Source organism: Talpa occidentalis, unplaced genomic scaffold, assembly GCF_014898055.3.
Source record: "Talpa occidentalis isolate TD23 unplaced genomic scaffold, MPIMG_talOcc4v2.1 talOcc4.5, whole genome shotgun sequence".
In the NCBI taxonomy this organism is placed as follows: Eukaryota; Metazoa; Chordata; class Mammalia; order Eulipotyphla; family Talpidae; genus Talpa; species Talpa occidentalis.
In genome coordinates this window covers 109,079,212-109,099,078 of record NW_023604861.1, presented here as the reverse complement: position 1 = coordinate 109,099,078, position 19,867 = coordinate 109,079,212, and the positions used below count along the sequence as shown (strand labels likewise).

Below are 19,867 nucleotides of genomic sequence, written 5' to 3'. Positions count from 1 at the left end.
GTGACTGCTTGATGAAAATCAAAATTCCAATTAATATTTTTCAAGGATGAAACACTACAGTGAATTTATATTCCTCTTCATTTTTTCTCTTCAACTGATTTGCTACTTGTCCTGTATGTGAGTATATTTATACTATTCCAAATAGTAGTGTCTTAAACTTGATAATTTTAAAGTTCTATCTAATGTTTTATTTCATTTTGGCAACTACCCTATATCCACTATAACTTGAGTACTTCAGAATAAAATAAAATCTGTGTTTTATTTATCTTTGTAACAGAAGTGCCTAGGCAATTACCAAACATTTTGGGTTGATCTCCTAATTGTTGAATAAAAAAAGTGAACAAATGAATAAGTTAATGAATCTATTTCATTGGAGCATCAGAACCATGGCATTACAGCAGAATCTCTTGAATTCACCTCCAATTACTAATGAAAAGCAGGCCACATAGCGAATAAAAAAAATAGTTTAAGCCTATTCCTTTGGAGAATGCAAAAGCCAAATGAGATACAAATGAACACACAAAAATATTCCTGGAGGGGAAGAGGATTGGACTGAGTAAAGACAGAGTAAGGATCAGAGAAGAGAAATGCAAAGAGGTCCAACAGAGCGGTCAATGTGGATCGGATTTAAACCATTTTATCCCCAAAATGTTGCAGTTGTGACAAGTCAGAATTAAAGTTGCAAGAAATAATGGGCAGCAGGAGAAAAAGAACATACTTCTTTTCTTCATTATTTCTTTTGTTCTGTAACAGACTATCCTCACTCACAGGGTCTGTCTGAGCACACCAGAACTGGGCTTCTGCTTAGGGCCTTGCAAGGCTGATTCAAGGCAGGAGTCAGACTGGTTGTCATCTGGAACTCAAGATTCTTTACCCAGCTCATGTGGTTGTTGTCAATTGAAATTCCATGCATCTGTATAACTGAGATCCAGATTTCTTAGTGGCAGGTGTTTGTGGGTCACCCTTCTCCAGAGTTCCTGCCATACTGTTCTCTCCACAACATGGTAGTTTACATCTTCAAGGCGACCTGGAGATCATCAGATGCTGCTGCTTCTTTCTTTTAAAGTTTTAATTTACTGCTTAATGTACACCCAGCTTTTCTCCCTCTTGATCAGGTCTTAATTGCTGCTAGTGTTACAGAGCAGCCCCAACATAAAACGTGTTGCCTGGCTGTGGGTCCTTACCCACATGCTTAAAAGAGACTTATTAATACTCTACTGCAGATACACACAAAAGGTTAATAAAAGGTTTATTTACAAGGGAAGGGGAAATGAGGAAATTTACAACTCTGCTCAGCTCCACCCTCCATTTGGGTGGGGCAGGGAACCTGGAACCTCCCCCTTTCCTGGGGACCACTCTGTTACACTAGGAAGTCCCTTTTGCCACAGCTCTCAGCAATTCTCCATCAGTCTCAGTTATCCCAACCAAGACCAGAGAGAAGACTGTAGTGGGTATATACATCAGTCAGTGGAATTCTTGGGGGTCATGCTATAATTTTCCCTACCATAGAGACTGAGTAACATCTGAGAAAGGGCAAAAACAAAAGGCACAGAAAAGAAGAAGAAAGGGAAGAATGTTCAGAGGATTCCCTGTATTAGAGTGAGAACTTTCGATTCCAAACATTCTGTAAGAGAAATGTCAGAATTGGGGGTAGAGAGCAGTGAACACAGCTGTCTCTGGGGAAGACAGCAGAGGAAGAAACTTAATAATTATCCAAAGGAAGACGGTGCCTTGTCAAGAGAAGAATTAAATGAACGAAGTGAGAGAGCATTTACCCAGTGATCACGTTGGGAAAACTATGACTGTAAAATTATTGGGGAAAACTCTTAAAGACATGTTGGCAGTAATTCAGCTTCCAAAGATTAAATAGAAGTTTTAGATGTAAGGTAATGGAGTATGTTTTGAAAGAAATACAGTTCATAATAAAAAATTTCTCAAAATTGCTAGTTTGATTATGCAAAATTATAGTGATAAAAACTATATGACTGCTATTCAGAAATGAAATGGCTGCTAGAAAAGACAAAAGTGAATGACTGAAAAAGCACTAGAAATGACACATGTTTCAACTAAATAAGAACAGGTGAAATGAAAAATATAAGTAAAAGCATTCAGAAAAAGTTCAAAGTGTCATATAATGCAAGGCTTATTGTTCCTGATCTTTGCAGGTGCACTACCCTGGCCACGTGTGAGACATCTGTCAGACTCTTTTCAGTAAGTAAACAGGTTTTGCTGATATATGAGACTGCCAGATGTAAACAACAGGGTATTTTTTATTTAGATGCTTTCAATATGGAGAGGAGAAACAAAATGCACAGGTGTAGAAACAATATTTCAAGGCAATTATATGACATGGAAGAGCATAGCTTGTCTAATTACTCAGTTACATATGTAAGGACTAAAGGAAAAAAAAGGAAACAAAAGGAAACACATTTTTTTCAGAGGCTGTAGTTTGACTTGAGAAGTTGCTCCCCACAACCCTAGAGTAGCCAGTGATCCAGGGAAAACCAGCCACAGGTCTCAGGATGAGAAAAAGGCTGAAAAATTACAAAGATGTGTGTATTATGATATTGACAAGCACTCATTCCCAAGTCAAGTTCTTGTTCTATGAAACTAATATGAAGGAAAAGAAAACAGAAGTCTGAGGAAAGGCAGTACAGAGAAGAAAGTAAGAGAGAGGCACTGAGATCTAAATGACCTCACCAAGCAAATATGCATTAAAACACTCTAAATAAGCATAATGAAGAGCAGGCATGCAGAGTAGGCATAATTACAGAAATTTAAAAAAAAAAAGGCCTAGAGAATAGAGCAGAGATAAAGGCATTATTTCCCTGACAAGGAGCATTGCAGCAGAGCAGAGGCTCTTACCAAGGTCATGTCTTTTACCTTGCTGCTCTCTCTTCAGTTTCTACTTTTGACTCTTGAACAAGTGACCTAGTGTTCTCTTGCAGTCCTGCTCTGAAAGCTCTTTTCCAAATCTGCCTTCCTTGGGCAATGCTAAAAATAAACTTGATGGATTCTATTTTATCAGAACTATATTTAAGGTGGTTATTATTTGTTGACATTGAAGAGGGACCTAGTGAACTAATTCACATAATGATTCTGTCTGATAAAGCTTAATGAGAATATCCTTTCAGGAAACTGTGCATTTTGTTACAGAAAAGGATTAGCTAGAGGTGGGATTATCAGGTGACAAATGGATGATTTAGGAGCATGGACCTTCTCATGTCTATTAAAATTAAAGTACATCTATAAATGCTTAAATATCCTGCTAATATAACTAAATTTGAATGAAATTCATGAAGGCTTACAAGAGTAAAGTTTTATCTTGTGACTGTATATCACTTATTTGTACCCTAAACAATATCAGTAAATGTTGCCGAGGACACAATTTCATATCTTAATATTTAGGAGGTATACTTTAGCAAGTATTTACTGAAGAGCCCGCTATGTGTCAAACAACATATTTAACATCAGAGACACAAAATTGAGTTATGAATACTGCTGTCATGGAGCTCACAACTTACAACTGAGCAAGAGAGTCAATCCTATATACAACTATCACATTTCCTTAATTTTAAAATACACCTTTTATCTGTACTCTCACTTCTGAAGTCAAGATGCTTCATAAAATTAATGGCATTGTAGTTTAAGGCTGACATTTCTCTTTCGTAGTGGTATATAAAGTAATGGGGTATCTTGCGATCAAGGGCACCTTAAGTTGAGAGCTATAATAACTCTGATTACAAAGAAATACAGGTCTTGTACATGTTATTAAGGAACAAAGGAGGACCTCCCTAGTGGTGCAAGGGGTTAAGCACTGCACCTCAGCAGCATGAGTTCAATCCCCAGACAGGGAGCAACCCATGTGGCGAAGCATACCTCTCCGATCTCACCCGCGGCTCCCCTCCACAGTGTATTTCAGTCATTCTGCCTGTTGTGTTACCCACTCTGTCTCTGGTGAATCGTCTCCCCCCCCCCGCATCTCTGGCCTGTACCCCAGCTCTGGTATGCAGAAATAAATATTTCTAAAAAAAGGAACAGGGCCTCCCCTGGTGGCGCAGTGGTTGAGCACTGGGCTATGAAGCTGCCCATAGCCTTTGCAGCACCAGTTCGATCCCCAGCCGCCAATGAGGGTCCCACATAGTGCGACAGACCTCTCCTGTCTTCCCTGCTGCTCCCCTCAGCAGTGTATTTCATCAGTCTGCCTATTCTGTTCCCCTCTCTGGCTCTGGTGAATTCTCTCACCCTCCTGCGCTTCTGACTATACTCAGTGCTTATATAAATAAATGAATAAATATAAAAAAAATTTTTTCAAAAAAATGAAATAAAATAAAAAAAAGGAACAAAGGAGGAAATGGAAGAAAACAATGTCAAATTTCATAAAGGAGTTATTTCAATGGGAATACTGAGAAGATGCAAAAGGATTTCACCAGCCAAGAGGGAGGGAGGACAGAGAGACCTTTGGGTCATAGAAAATAGCAAGAACATTTTATATTTTAAACTTTTTAAAAAAGATTTATTTATTTATGCATACCAGAGCTGGGGGTATGGGCCAGAGATGCAGGGTTAGGGGAGTGAGAGGATTCACTGGAGACAGAATGGGGAACAGAACAGGCAGATTGACTAAAATACACTGCTGAGGGGAGCAGCAGGTGAGGCAGGAGAGGTCTGCTGGGCCATGTGGGTTGCTCCCTGACCATCCGGGGATCAAACTTGTGCTGCAGAGGCTGCGGATTGCTTCATAGTGTGGTGCTTAACCCCTTGTGCCACCAGGGAGACCTTATATTTTAATCTTTACACAGACGAGATGCGCTGGCTTATAGAGTTCTTGGAAGCATGATATATGATGAAACTGGAAAGACAGTTGTGATCAGATAGTAAAAACCTTTTAAATGACTTGAACTGTACATTTCCACTAAGCACTACTGGGCTATCATTTATCTGATTTCTTTAGGTTTATTATGCTTTCTTCATATATCAATCATAGTGAACTTGTATTAATTTTCCTGATTACCTGTCAGTATTAACTAGCTTAGAGGAGGCTTGTAGAAGCATTAGCAGTATTCAAGGACAAGTTACCCTGTAAGGCAGGTATTGATTTGATTCTTAGCTGGGTGACTTCTTACCCTCAAATAACAAGAAATACACAAAGGTGGAAAAGAACAGCAATTTTTTTTTAAGTGATTCTATTGGGATGATGTTTAAGAGCCTTTCTTTCTTGTTGATGAATTAGGCATCTATTAACTGGTTTGTTAGGGCAGAGTTTTGAACTTTTATTTGAGAACTTAAATGTGTCTGTGTCTTCCCCATCCCTGCAAAAGGATGACAATCTTTAATAATATTAAAATTTCCATAGGCCATGAATACACTTGTGAGTAATTAGTTTATTAGCTTTTGCTCTCCTTTTTTGGTTGATTCAGAAGTTGTAGAACACTAAACCAGTAACTCTGGATTGGCTTGGTTCTTAAACTGACTTCCCTGGTGTTATTGAATTGTCAGGATTATTTCTTTGTCCAAGAACCATAAGAAGCAAGTGACAATTTGTGTCAGACCAAATATTTCAGTACACTACCTGTTAGGACAGTATAATGAATCTACATCCAACCCTGAGACCCAGTCTTGGCTATCAAGAACAATGACATACTGCTGGATATGGATTAATTAGGGCAGCCATTGGGCAACTAGTGGGCAGAGAGAGAGAAATGTTCACTTAGTCATGTTCAAAGGCTCTAAAGTTTTTTAGCATGCATTTATTCCACACCTTGTCTATCCTCCCACCAGTTATCAAGGTAATCAGTCATGCTAGCGATTAACCTATCACTCTAGATTTCCAAACCCACACTTCTAAACACCACTTATTTTTTTGCTGTTTTTAATTTGTTTTTTATATATTTTATATATATATTTGATATATATGTAAAAATTGTTCATTTTTAAACAATGCTTGATTTTTTTCCCATCTCCCCCTGAGGTGCAGTTCCCACAGAATTTCCTTCACCAATGCATCCGTGTACCATCACCAGAGTCCCCTGTGCTCTTCTCTCCCTCCCTCTGATCTCTTTCCCTCCTCTTCCCCTGCAGGATGTCTCTGATTTAAAACTGTCTATTTGTTTTTGATTTGTAGTAAACACCATTTCTTAATGCTGGGCTGGTCTCTGCATTGTTTTTGCTAACATCGAAATTCCTATTGGGCTCAGTCAACAGTGGGCAACAGAGGCTTAGTGAGACAGGACTTAGTCTTTTCCTGTCTACTTCCTGACTGCTACTTATTCTTGCCACTGCCACCCAGAAATAATTATTTATCCCAGCAATAACAGTTGTTCTCAGAGCATTAGCTGAATGCCAAGAGGGCTGGGTCTCAGTCCCCTGGGTACTCTCCTTTATATATTCCTAATATATATAATAGCTGTTTCTTGATAACATACAAGTTGGTTGGTTGGTTTTTGGTATGTTTATTTTGCTTCCCACCTGTTTCCTACTTACTAATTTTATCCCTAATTATTTTTATATTATATTTTCTCTTTTTTTTAAAGATTTATTTATGCACACAAAAGCTAGGGTACAGGACAGAGATGTGGGGGGTGAAAGGATTCATCAGAGACAGGGTGGGAAACAGAACAGACAGACTGACTGAAATATACTGCTGAGGGGAGCAGTGGGCGAGACAGGAGAGTTCTGCTGCTCCATGTGGGTTGGCTCCCTGGCCAGCCGAGAATTGAACTTGTGCTGCAGAGGCTGTGGACGGCTTCATAGTGCAGTGCTTAACCCATTGCACCACCAGGGAGGCCCCCTATATTATATGTTCTATTTTAAACTTTGTTTCAATCATTGGTGTGGTTTCTATCATTACTTGGACCCTGACTATCTTCTCAATGATCTGCATCTTGTATCTATATTACAGTGCTCCAGCTTGTTGATTTTATATAAAGTCTAGGACTTTTATCAGAAACATGGTCACGTAGATTAGAGGGACAAATTCGTGCATGTCCTCCTCACACAGCTTCTAAAGAGTCCAAAGGTGGAAATTAATGTAGTCATCAGATCTAAGCTTTTTCTTCTGAGTCATTTCACATTTATTCTGGTTTCCTTCTTCCAAGAAGAACGTCCCTTTTTATAGCATTCTTACATTATCTATTTTACTTTTGGAGATTTTCCTGGTATAATTTAGAAAGAGACTGCATCAATGTCCTAATATTTTAATTACATGCTAGATTTAGGATTACATTTCAAGCTTAATTCATTAAATTGGATATACTTGTGAATATTAATAGGCAACATAAAATGTTAGATATCAAAATTATAGCTAACATAAAAAATTAAGAACATTAGGCATACTATATAGCTTTATAACAAAAAAACATTTCATGTACAGATTGCCCTTCTTTTTAAATCACAAGGAAATATAATATTGGAGATACTTGTGTTCCAGAATTTTTTCATTCATTTGTATGTTTTTACTGCCATGTATTTGTATTACAGGTCTGTTATATTTTAGGTATTACCTAAATCCTAAAAATGTTTTAAAGAATGAATATGTGCTAGGTGAGATATGCAGAGAGTAATTAATTGTCCTAGATGTGGTAATCATTTAAGTCAACCCAGCAGAGTATGTCCCTGCTTCTCAGCACATGGAGAAAAACAGGAGGGGTTTGAGAAAAAAACTAAAGTGGGTCATAAAGGTCAGTAAAAAAGGAATGACAAATGGATATTCACAATGTGGAAATGAGGTGTACAAAAGTGTGGAGGCATTGAAAATATGAGAAATTCCAAATAGTTGCAAGGTATTAAAGCAGAAGATAAAATAATGGAAGGTGTAGTGTAATGAGGGCAGGAATTTGAGGACAGAGAAGAAGTCCTTGGTAAGACCCTGGATAAATTTATGTAATCTTGACTAGTAATTTGTTCTTTTTTCTTTAGATGGTAGGGACCCACTGACATTCTAACAGATTGCCACAAATAGATTTATGTCTTGGATAGGCATAAGGTTGCAGATTGGAAAATATTTTGAGATAAGATATTCTAGAGATTGTGGAACTAATGAGGATTCTCTCTAATTAAACCTTTGAGAAATTAATAACCATTCCACTAATATCAAATGCTTTCCTCCTTTCAGTCCCTTCATCTATAATCTTTCATATTTTCTTTTAAATAGGTGAGGTAGAGAATTCTGGACTGTCAAGGGGTTGTGATTCACACAGTTTTGCATGCTCAGCACCTAGTACGATGCTTGCTTTAGAGTAGCAATAAATGTCCCTAATAAATGCATGAATCAGGGAAGGTAAAGAGAGAAGGGTATATTAGGGGGCTTTTTAACAATTACCAGAACCGCTACTTGACTGTGGAATATGAGGGGAAAAAAGAGGTCTAAATATCTCTATAAAATATCTTTATAAAATTCCTAACCAAGCAAGGCAATTGGACAAATGGTATTGCCTCACATGGACTCAAAAGAACAGAAAGAGAAGGAGAACAAAGAGGTTTAGAAGTAAGTATTCTCATCTTAAATACTTCAGCATTTGTTTTGACCCCTAACATGCTTCGAAGCCTTAGACCAATGATGAGTTTGCTCTGAACATAAAGCCATTGTGGGTGCCTGTTTCTCTCCAAATTTCAAGGTGATGAGACCCTTTCTAATCTGTGTTACAAGAGCAAACAACACTTTCTTCAATTTGGTGTCCAATATTTTTTATCAAACTGTCACTGGATTTTTGGTAAAATAATATTTGGCAATGTTACTTATCTTCTTTTTGTTCTCTTTCATTATTTGGAATATCATTTATCTCTGCTAAATCTGCTAAAATCTCAACCAGCTTTGGAGCTTTTCAAAATTTCCCTTCTCAATCTGCTCACAAACATACTTGCTACCACATATTATATTAAAGAATGCAGAGTAATTCTTGGCTAGATTTTCATGTATTGTCTGTAGAGTATTTTCCGCACTTTGAGATTTTACTGCTGCTGTGAGAAAACAAGTACCAATTACTTTAAAACAGTGAAAGATAGGACAACCTTTGATGGAGGTATCTGATTTCACAGTAACACAAATTTTGAGTTCAGATACTGAGTTCTAAAAATGAATCTCCTTATTAACAGAGAAACACAATTCAAATAACTAGGTTTCTGACTCAGAATTACCAATTAGAACAAAGTTTATAACATATCTCTATTAAATATAATGAAATGCAATTAAAATAGAGTAGAATCAACTTGGTTCTACTGTATGCAGAGAATTAGTATTCTACTCATTTGCAACTATTTGCAGTTTCTCACATTTTCATGCTTCCACACTCTGTTCCCACTATAAACTGAAGTAACCAGATTACATGTCCTCTTTAAGTCTCTTCCAGTTTTAACTATTTTTTAAAATAATCTTGGCAATATTAGTCACTGGTTCAAATTTCAGCTACAAAATATCAGATCTAATTTCTAAGCATAACAGTTTCTGCCCTAATAGACACAATAGCATGTTTCCTCTGGCTAACATGCATGATAGAATGCTCACCGATGTTCCATCTTACCCAAAATATCATTCACTATTTAATCTTGAAGGTTTGTCTATGCTGACTGACGAGCCAAATCAGAACTATTCATTTCCCTCAATATAACTTATTTCTCAATGTTAGATTTCCTCTAACCATTTAATCATTTGCTTAAAGGTCTTCCATTGTTTAATGTCTAAGATGCACCTTTTCATATATCTTCTCTGACTGCCTTTAGTCTCAAGGATGACTCACAGTTACGAAAAAGCCATTGGCAAACCAATTTCTTTTAAAGCCATTTTAACTCATATGAATATTCATTTCTCAAGCTGTATTTTATCACGTTATTGCATATAAATAAAAAAGTTTTACCATGTAAATAAAAATTCCTTACCCATTGGCGCTATGTGTTTGCCAACATGATCTTCCTCTCCGCCCCAATTTGTTTTCCCCACCCATCGAAGGACACAAGGGGAGAAGACCATGCCAGAAAAGTCAATTTAGGAAGTAACTTCAAAATTCTCATGCACCCAAATATAAGCATACACCCTAGAGGATTCAAGAAAACGAGATTCACAATGACGTGGCCTGTCGCCCATATTATACAAGACTCCCTGTAGAACCATGGCAGTCCTGCCCTTACGTATAACTAGTAAAACTGCTGACTGGTCCCATGTTTTGGAAGGATTACATATTATATGTTCACAAAAATGTGTTAAAGACACTAGGTTGGAATCTTGCAATCAGGTCATCAAATCTGGCAGAACCCAATAAATAATCCCCAAACATGAATTCTTTTAACTAAAATCATTCAGGAAAAATAAAATACAATTGTATTCAAATGTCATAAAGGTTAATGGGTTGTGCTGCTGTTCATATTGGAGTGTAAAAGTACTTAGGTTAAGAAAAAAAATCAAATTCATTAACCTCTAAATATATCATCTCAGATTGTACAAATGTAATGGATTCCTGCTTAACAAAGTGTTGTTTCACAGTGGTGCCACTTTCTTATTACTTTTTTTTTTTTTTTTTTTTATTACTTTTAATGGTTTCCACTTGGAGGTTCTGAACACTCATACATTAGAGTTCTACTACTAACATTTACATGGGAGACTGAACGTCGTTTTTCAATGCTAAACAAATCATAATATTCAAGTTTGTATATACGTGGATTATATGCACACATGTAGTTTAACAAGAAAAGCCTAATACTAATTTTCCTTTGTCAATTACATAGGCATTAAACACCAGAATTGCAAATTTTGTTATTTGTATTTGATCAGTTAATAAATTTTAATTACTACTTCAAAGAGTTAAATAAAAATTCATTCTTACTGATCAAATCTGGTTATTTATAAGAATCAATTATAATTTGTATAATGCATTTTGATTTTAACAGAAAATTTGAATATCAGGAAAATAACAAAAATATATGTGAGAAACAATTTCACTTTTTAAACACTTTTTTACTTAACATCATTGCTCTAACTGTATCTAAACATTACATAACTCAGGCTATCTTTATCCTTTCTATTATGAGTGTTTTAGAATACAAATTAAGTGGAAATCCTGATTTTAATAACAAAAATCAGTCATTTTGCTGAAATTAAGGAAAGGTAAATAAAATACTTAAGTAAAAAATAACTAATTTATCATTTGTTTTTGTTTTATTCATCCAAATGTTACTACCGCCATACAAAGCACTCAGCTATATAAAACAATAATTAAGTTCATCCAGTTTTAGCATTTTAATGCCAAATTTCAGGTATTAAAATAAGCATAGCATTACTCCTTGACCAGTCTTGTCATTAGGAAACTGTTTTTTATCAAAGTAGCAGTATTGGACCTGTTTCATTTAACAGAATGCTTTACAACTTATAACTACGTGGACTTACGTTTTGCTGGCCTGGGTAGCCTGCCTGGGCTCTTGAATGTCTGGGATCAGCTTGCTGACATGACATCGTCTGATGATACCAGCAGCACTGCCTGTCCAGGCTACGACCTGGGGACAGAGCACAGGGCAATTATTAGAGGCAAGCTTGGGCATTCCCCATGGATGTAAAAAAAAAAAAAAAACAAAAACCAGAATTTTAGAACTGGAGGAGTCTTTGCAGATTATCTAATATAAACTCTTGATATTAGGGTGAGATAATTTTGGGGTGAGGGAAGTCACGTGACTTTTTTGAGCTTGAAGCTGGTTCTTAGAAAAGAGACAGACCTTTCCCTCGAAGACATTAACTATATATCAAATATTTTCTGAAGGCACATTTAGAAGATGTCTATTCACAACTTGTTTGGTTCTGTGGATAATACTAATTTAATCATGGAAGCATAGCTCATTGCTGTGAGAGTGAGGAAGGAAGGGAGAAGCCATGGAGGGAAGAAGAGGAAAAGAGAGCGGAAGGAAGAGGAGGAGGAAAGCAGAGAAGTCAATGAAATAGTATCTTCTGTTTTGGGAAATGTGACCCGGTCTTAACTGCTGCAGGGAAAAAAGGCACAACACAAATAAAAAAATTCCCTAGAGCCCTCAGTGACACTGTGTCCATGTTCAGAGACAGAACACTAATTTAGCAACAGCTTAGCTGATTTGCCTTCATTTGCATCTGCATGTGAGATTTTTAATACAACATAAAATATAAAATACAACTTCTGAAACAAATTGAGATCTTGCAGTTCAAAGCAAATCATGTTATTTATGCATCAACCAATCTGACACTGTTCTTCAGAAAATCAGAGCTAGCACACTTTCGTTTTTTAAATATTTACTTGTACACCAGGCATTTCTGGAATTACTATGATGCCTTCCATCTCCCTCACTTCTCCTGTCAAGTTGACATTCCTTTCCTTAAGTCATCAAAGAGTGAATGAAAATTAATGGAGGGAAAAGAGCCAGGTCTGAATTTCAGCCTTCTTAGGTCCCAGCATCCCACCTGAGATCATTAGCAGTGACTCAAACAACAGTCTCTCATAAACACTCTGCCCCTCCTTCTTACTTATGCTGTAAATTTCTTTACAATAAACAAAATCAAGCTACAAATGCAAATGTATTAAGATAATTATTTCAAGCACTTACAAATTATGGTCTCTTATTTGCCATAAGGAGTGGTCTTCATTCCTCAGACTATGTAACTAAGTTCTTAAATATGTGATTGAAACCTAACTTTTTTTTTTTTTAAGATTTATTTATTTATTTATACAAGTGCTGGGTACAGTCAGAAGCATGGGAGAGTGAGAGAATTCCCCAGAGCCAGAGCAGGGAGCAGAACAGGCAGACCGATGAAATATACTGCTGAGAGGAGCAGTGGGTGCACAGGAGAGGTCTGTGCACCATGTGGGACCGTCGCCAGTGGCCAGGGATAGAACCAGCACTGCAGAGGATGTGGGCAGCTTTGCGCCCAGGGCTCAACCGCTGTACCACCAGGAGAGGCCCCTAACTTTCTGGTTTTTGCTGCAGGCTTTTGACCCACTAACACTAACTCTATGCTACATAATTATTCATAATCAGCCCCAAATGCAAACTCACTGCCTCTCCTTACTTCTGCACTGGCTGTTTCATTGTTCCAAAAAACACCTTCCAAGTGGTAAAATCCTTTAGTTTCAAATCACAATGATCTGTTTTTTGTTTGTTTGTTTTTCCTACAAGTCTGACTCTTCAGGCTACAGATTCTTTCTTTACCTGGAATTTCCCAATGCTTTAGACAACTGGCAGCATTTATGTTGAATTTTAACTGTTCATAGATCTCACTTGCTTACTAGACTCTGAGATCCTGAGGGACAGAGGACAATACTGTATTCATTTTTATATGCCCAGCAACTAGTAGAATACCTGACAGATGCAGATCCAATAAATGTTTGTGAAATTTAATCAACTTTTCCAGGGGGGCCTATTGACTCAAATTACACTAACATAGACATTACTAATACAAATCTTTCCTGAGGGCAGAATGTTTTGTTGTTGTTTCTAAGGGCAAGTATACAAAATGCTTGAGGGCTCTGAAGTTGAGAAAAATGTACAAGATATTTTATGACATTTCCTCTCAATATATATTTAGTTTTAGAACCTAATTATGCAGCACAGAGGAAGACATAGCTTTTCTTTATTCATTTGAATGTTGAGGTAGCACTTGGCCAGCAGAGGGAGAAAATATAATATGCAATACTAGAGGCCATGTACATTACAAATGATGTGATTTCAAGTTTTTTAAAAAATTTAGGTCAGAATATGCTTGATTTTGATTCAAGAATATGCAGTTATCCAAATAATCTACCAACTCCCTGAATTTTAATTTCTTACCATTATCTTTCTTTAGGTTGAAAATACTCAGCAGTGTATTTCAGCTGAGAATCAGGTCACTTCTGAAATTAATAGAAAATTATGCATTTTAGAGAAAGCTGCAATCTCCAGATGTGCATTCCTTCTCTCACTGCACACTAATGAAATGAACTGGGATATTTAGACACAAGATATCTGTTACATAGATTTGAGGGCAGTGAGCCAAGATCTGATGATGCAAAATGGAACTCTTTCTCCCCTACAGCAACAAAGATGTGCTTATAAGATGAATTGAAGCTGGGGTGGTGCAGTTGTCCATATGGAGTATCAGGAATGTAATGTACATATTTTTCAACCTGCCCAATTAATACCAGTGTGTCAAACATAAAATGCATATTAACAAAAAAATACAATGAGGATGGGAAAACAACAAACCAAAACAACCAACAAGAACAAACTACGCAGCAAGCGGGACCGTGAGTGGAAAGGAACTATTGCAGCCACCACACCCCGTGAACGGGAGCTGAGGCGAACCCTGCAGGATTCGCCGCAGCGAGCGAACGGCTCCGGGCGCCATTAGAGAAGAACAAAGACCCCAGGAGACGGGCACACAGCCCGGGCTGCCGGTAAGCTGGCGCGGAAACGCGGCGCGCTTGGGGAGCTTGAAAAGCAAGTGCAGACCGGAATCGCGGCTGCCCAGGTACCCGCGCCTGCGACCTAGGCTTGCGGGGAGACGACCTAGGCTTGCGGGGAGACGCGCGGAGGTCCTCACTGAGGTGAAGGTCCCTCCCTGAGTGAGCAGGAACCAGGCACCCGGGCACGGGAGCAGTGCAAAAGGCGCCATTCCTGCGCCACTGAACTGGGCTACAGCCCGCGTCCTGGAACTGAGTGCTTTGAACTGAGACCCGGGGCACGAAAATTCGGGGCGTGGGTTCTCCACGACGGTGGGGCACAAGGCAGACACAGCACCCCAAAGCTGTTGAGGTGTACCCTACCATTCCCGCTCTGTTCCCTGTCCCACGGGGTGGGGGGGACGAAAAACAGCCCCCCAAGGACAATAGGAGAGATCTCTGGCGCCACCTAGTGACCAGGAAAAAAAAGTCACTAACACTCCATAGAACAGGAAATTTCTTAAGACTGCTTGAAAAGGGCAGAAGGCTTCTGCAGTGGCCAGCCGGGAAGTTATTCCACGCCAGGCCCCTTCCGACCAGCAGTCTGAGCCCACAGAGGGAGCAGGCACCCACGTCCGGGCAGACCGGGTGCGCAGAAGAGTGTGCCTGAAACCGGAGGCGCAGGGACTGCATCCCGCTTTGCCATTTGAGAACAGGGACATTTCTTCAGTAAACACTGCCTAAAACCAGCAGAAAGCTCCCCCAGAAGGCAGAGATGGCTCCTGGAAGAGCCAGAGGGGAGCGGAGAAGTTCACCCAAGATGCCAGTCAGTCCGAGCATCACAGTGTCCCAACGCATACGACAAATTAGAAAACAGACAGTAGGGAGTAGAAGAACCACACGCAACCTAACAACTCCTCAGGAAAGAAGCACACCACAAAAAAAAACCACTCCCCAGATTGCAACGACAGCAACTTGGAAGAACTTCTGAGCCTTCCAGAAAGAGAATTTAAAATTGCCATGATTAAAAAAGTGATAGATCAGAAGAAGGAAATTGAGTCCCTAAAGAGGGAAAACAATGGTCAGAAGAATGAAATTGAGTCCCTAAAGAGGGAAGTAAAAGAAATGCAGGAGATCAAAGAATTAATGGAGGAACTAAAGAACTCCGGGAAAAGCAAGGAAAGCAGAATAGATGAAATGGAAGAACGAATAAGTTCTCTTGAAGACACAGAAATAAAAAGAACCAAAACAGAAAAGGAAAGAGAAGTACGAAGGAAAAAGAATGAAGAAAGACTTCGAGAACTATCTGACTCCATGAGGAAAGGAAATATAAGAGTTATAGGAATTCCAGAAGGAGAGGAGAGAGATGTAGGAACAGAGAAAATATTCCAGGAGATAATTGAAGAGAACTTCCCAAATGCGAAGAAGGAGCTGAAAATTGATATACAAGAAGCAAGAAGAACACCAAACTTCCACGACGAAAGGAAAAAACACAGCAAGACACATAATAGTAAAGCTCCCAAGAATCCAGGACAAGGAAAAAATAATGAAGCTGACAAGAGGGAAGAACAGATAACATTCAAAGGAAAACCAATCAGGCTGACATCAGACTTCTCTGAAGAAACACTACGGGCAAGGAGAGAGTGGAGGGACATAGTCAACAGACTCCAAGAAAACAGATGCCAACCAAGAATACTCTATCCCGCAAAGCTCTCTTTCCTCCATGAAGAAAGAATATGGACCTTCCCAGACAAAGAGAAACTCCGGAATTTCATTACGAATAAACCCCCACTCCAAAAAATACTACAAGGAGTCCTAAAGCCAAACCTCAGAGGGACGAATAACAACGAAAGAAGACCAGAAAAAAAAAAAGTTATTAAAAGAATAAATAAATCAAGGAAAGACAAACATAATGGCAAATACAGATGCTAACATATCAATATTAACTCTAAATGTAAATGGACTAAACTCTTCAATAAAAAGACACAGAGTTGCAGCCTGGATTAAGAAACAAAACCCAACCTTTTGCTGTCTCCAGGAAACACATTTAGCTACAAAAGATAAAAATAGGCTCAAAGTCAAAGGATGGAAAACAATCCTACAAGCAAATGGGCCAAAAAAGAAAGCAGGAACAGCTATACTTATATCAGATAAAACAGACTTCAAACTCAAAAAAATAAAAAGAGACCCCAATGGTCACTACATTATGATTAAGGGGACAATACTTCAAGAAGAAATAACACTCATTAACATATACTCACCAAACGAAAGAGCACCAAAATATATCAGACAACTGTTGTCCTCTCTGAAAACAGACATCAGAGAAAACACATACGTAGTGGGAGACTTCAACACACCACTATCAACAATGGATAGATCAACAAGACAAAAAATAAGTAAAGAAACTAAAGCTCTAAATAAGGACCTAGAGCATTTGGGCTTAACAGACATCTATAGAACACTAAACCCAAAAAAAAACGGAGTACACATTTTTCTCAAGCGCACACGGATCATTCTCCAGGATCGATCACATACTGGGGCACAAGACAAACATCAACAGATACACCAAGATTGAAATCATACCAACCATCTTTTCTGACCACGAAGGCATCAAACTAGAAATAAATCATAAAAAGAAGGCAAGGAACTATCCTACCTCATGGAGATTAAAAGCCACACTACTGGAAGACCACTGGACTAATGAGGAGATCAAAGAAGAAATTAAAAAATTCTTTGAATTGAATGACAAGGAGGACACCAATATCCTAAATGTATGGGATGCAGCAAAAGCAGTAATAAGAGGAAAATATATAGCAATAGAAGCTCACATCAAAAACAAGAAAGAACTCAAAGAAACAACCTAATCTCGAAGCTCAAAGATCTAGAAAAAGAACAACAAAAAAACCCCAATCCAGTAGAAGAAAAGAAATAATAAAAACCAAAGCAGAAATAAATGAAATTGAAACTAAAAAAACAATCCAAAAGATCAATGAAACCAAGAGCTGGTTCTTTGAAAAAATCAATAAAATAGACAAACCCCTAGCCAGGCTCACAAAGGAAAAAAGGGAGAAAGCACAAATACACAGGATCATAAATGAAAGAGGAGAAATCACAACGGACACAGCAGAAATCAAAAGAATAATCAGTAACTACTATGAACAGTTATATGGAAACAAGTTCAACAATCTAGAGGAGATGGACAAATTCCTACAACTCTACAATCACCCAAAGCTAGATAAAGAAGAAATAGAACACCTAAACAGACCAATTACAAGCAGCGAAATTGAAATGGTAATCAAAAACCTCCCAAAAACAAAAGCCCAGGACCTGATGGATTTAAAATGAATTCTACCAAACATTCAGAGACGAATTAGTGCCTATCCTTCACAAACTCTTCCAAAAAATTGAGAAGGAAGGGACAATACCAAACACGTTCTATGAAGCCAATATTACACTAATACCAAAACCGAATAAGGACAACACAAAAAAGGAAAACTATAGGCCAATCTCCCTAATGAACACTGATGCAAAAATCCTCAATAAAATTTTAGCTATCAGAATCCAACAATGTATCCATAAGATAATTCACCACGACCAAGTAGGATTCATTCCAGGGGCACAAGGATGGTTTAACATCCGAAAATCAATCAACGTTATCCAACACATCAACAAAAAGAAATATAAAAACCATATGATAATATCAATAGATGCTGAGAAAGCTTTCGACAAAGTGCAACACCCATTCATGATAAAAGCCCTTGAAATTCTTGGGATACAAGGAACATACCTCAACATCATATAGGCCATCTATGACAAGCCAACAGCCAGTATCATTCTCAATGGTGAAAAGCTGAAAGCAATTCCATTAAGATCTGGAACAAGACAAGGATGTCCACTCTCACCACTGCTTTTCAATATAATACTGGAAGTCCTAGCCAGAGCAATAAGACAAGAGAAAGACATCCAAGGAATCCAAATAGGAAAAGAAGAAGTCAAACTATCACTATTTGCAGATGATATGATAATATACATAGAGAACCCCAAAATCTCCACAGAAAAACTAATTCAACTCATCAGTCAGTTCAGTAAAGTGGCAGGATACAAAATCAACACGCAAAAGTCAGTAGCCTTCCTATACACAAACAATAAATCTGAAGAAGAAGAAATCAAAAAAACCACCCCTTTTATTATTGAAACAAAAAAAAAAATATTTGGGCATAAATCTAACAAAAGAGGTAAAGGACCTATACAAAGAAAACTATAAAACACTGTTAAAAGAAATAGAAGAAGACACAAAGAAATGGAAAGACATCCCCTGCTCATGGATTGGAAGAATAAACATTATTAAAATGGCCATCCTACCAAAAGCAATATACAGATTCAATGCTATTCCAATCAAAATTTCAATGTCATTCTTCAAAGAAATAGAACAATTATTGATGAAATTCATATGGAATCACCAAAAACCCCGAATAGCCAAAGCTCTACTGAAAAAAAAAGAAGGAAATGGAGGCATCAAACTCCCAGACTTCAAACTATACTACAAAGCCACAATCATCAAAACTGCATGGTATTGGAACAAGAACAGACATACAGACCAATGGAATCGAATAGAAAATCCAGAAATAACCCACAGATTTATGGTCAACTAATCTTTGACAAAGGAGCAAAGACTATGCATTGGAGCAAAGAAAGTTTGTTCAATAAATGGTGCTGGGAAAACTGGGTCGCTACATGCAAAAGAATGAAGCTTGACCACTACCTCACACCATACACAAAAATCAACTCAAAATGGATTAAAGAACTAGACATAAGACCTGAAACCATAAAATACATAGAAGGAAATATAGGCGAAACACTACGGGATTTGCACATCAAAGACATCTTTACAGACACATCACCCAAAGCAGTGATAGTGAAGGCAAAGATAAACAGCTGGGACTACATCAAATTAAAGAGTTTCTGCACAGCAAAAGAGACAATAACAAAAACAAAGAGAACCCCACCAACTGGGAGAACATTTTGCACCCAACACTAATGATAAAGGACTGATCACAAAAATCTGCAAAGAGCTGATGAGACTCAGCAACAGCAAAGAAAATAATCCAGTCAAAAAATGGGCAGAAGAGCTAAAAAGAAACTTCTCTGAAGAGGAAATGCAAATGGCCAACAGACATATGAAAAAATGTTCAACATCACTTGCAATCAGGGAAATGCAAATCAAAACTACCATGAGATACCATCTCACACCAGTGAGAATGGCACATATTAAAAAAACTAGCAACAACAAATGTTGGCGAGGATGTGGAGAAAAAGGAACTCTTCTGCACTGTTGGTGGGAGTGCAAACTGGTCCAACCACTATGGAGAGCTGTGTGGAGATTTCTGGACCTACTAAACATAGAGCTTCCATATGATCCAGCAATTCCACTCCTAGGTATTTACCCAAGGACACAGAAACATCAATTCCAAAGAGCACCTGCACCCCTATGTTTATAGCAGCAC

At 38.0% G+C, this 19,867-nt stretch overlaps 1 long non-coding RNA gene across 1 annotated transcript in view; it reads left to right on the top strand.

Annotated features, from left to right (window-relative positions):
- Positions 1–1,669: 1,669 nt before the first annotated feature.
- Positions 1,670–19,867, top strand: part of LOC129146930 (uncharacterized) — a 32,334-nt gene continuing 14,136 nt past the window's right edge. Inside the window, exons 1-2 of the long non-coding RNA XR_008554314.1 lie at positions 1,670–1,759; positions 2,166–2,211. This is a non-coding gene — a long non-coding RNA (uncharacterized LOC129146930). The remainder of the gene's footprint in view (positions 1,760–2,165; positions 2,212–19,867) is intronic.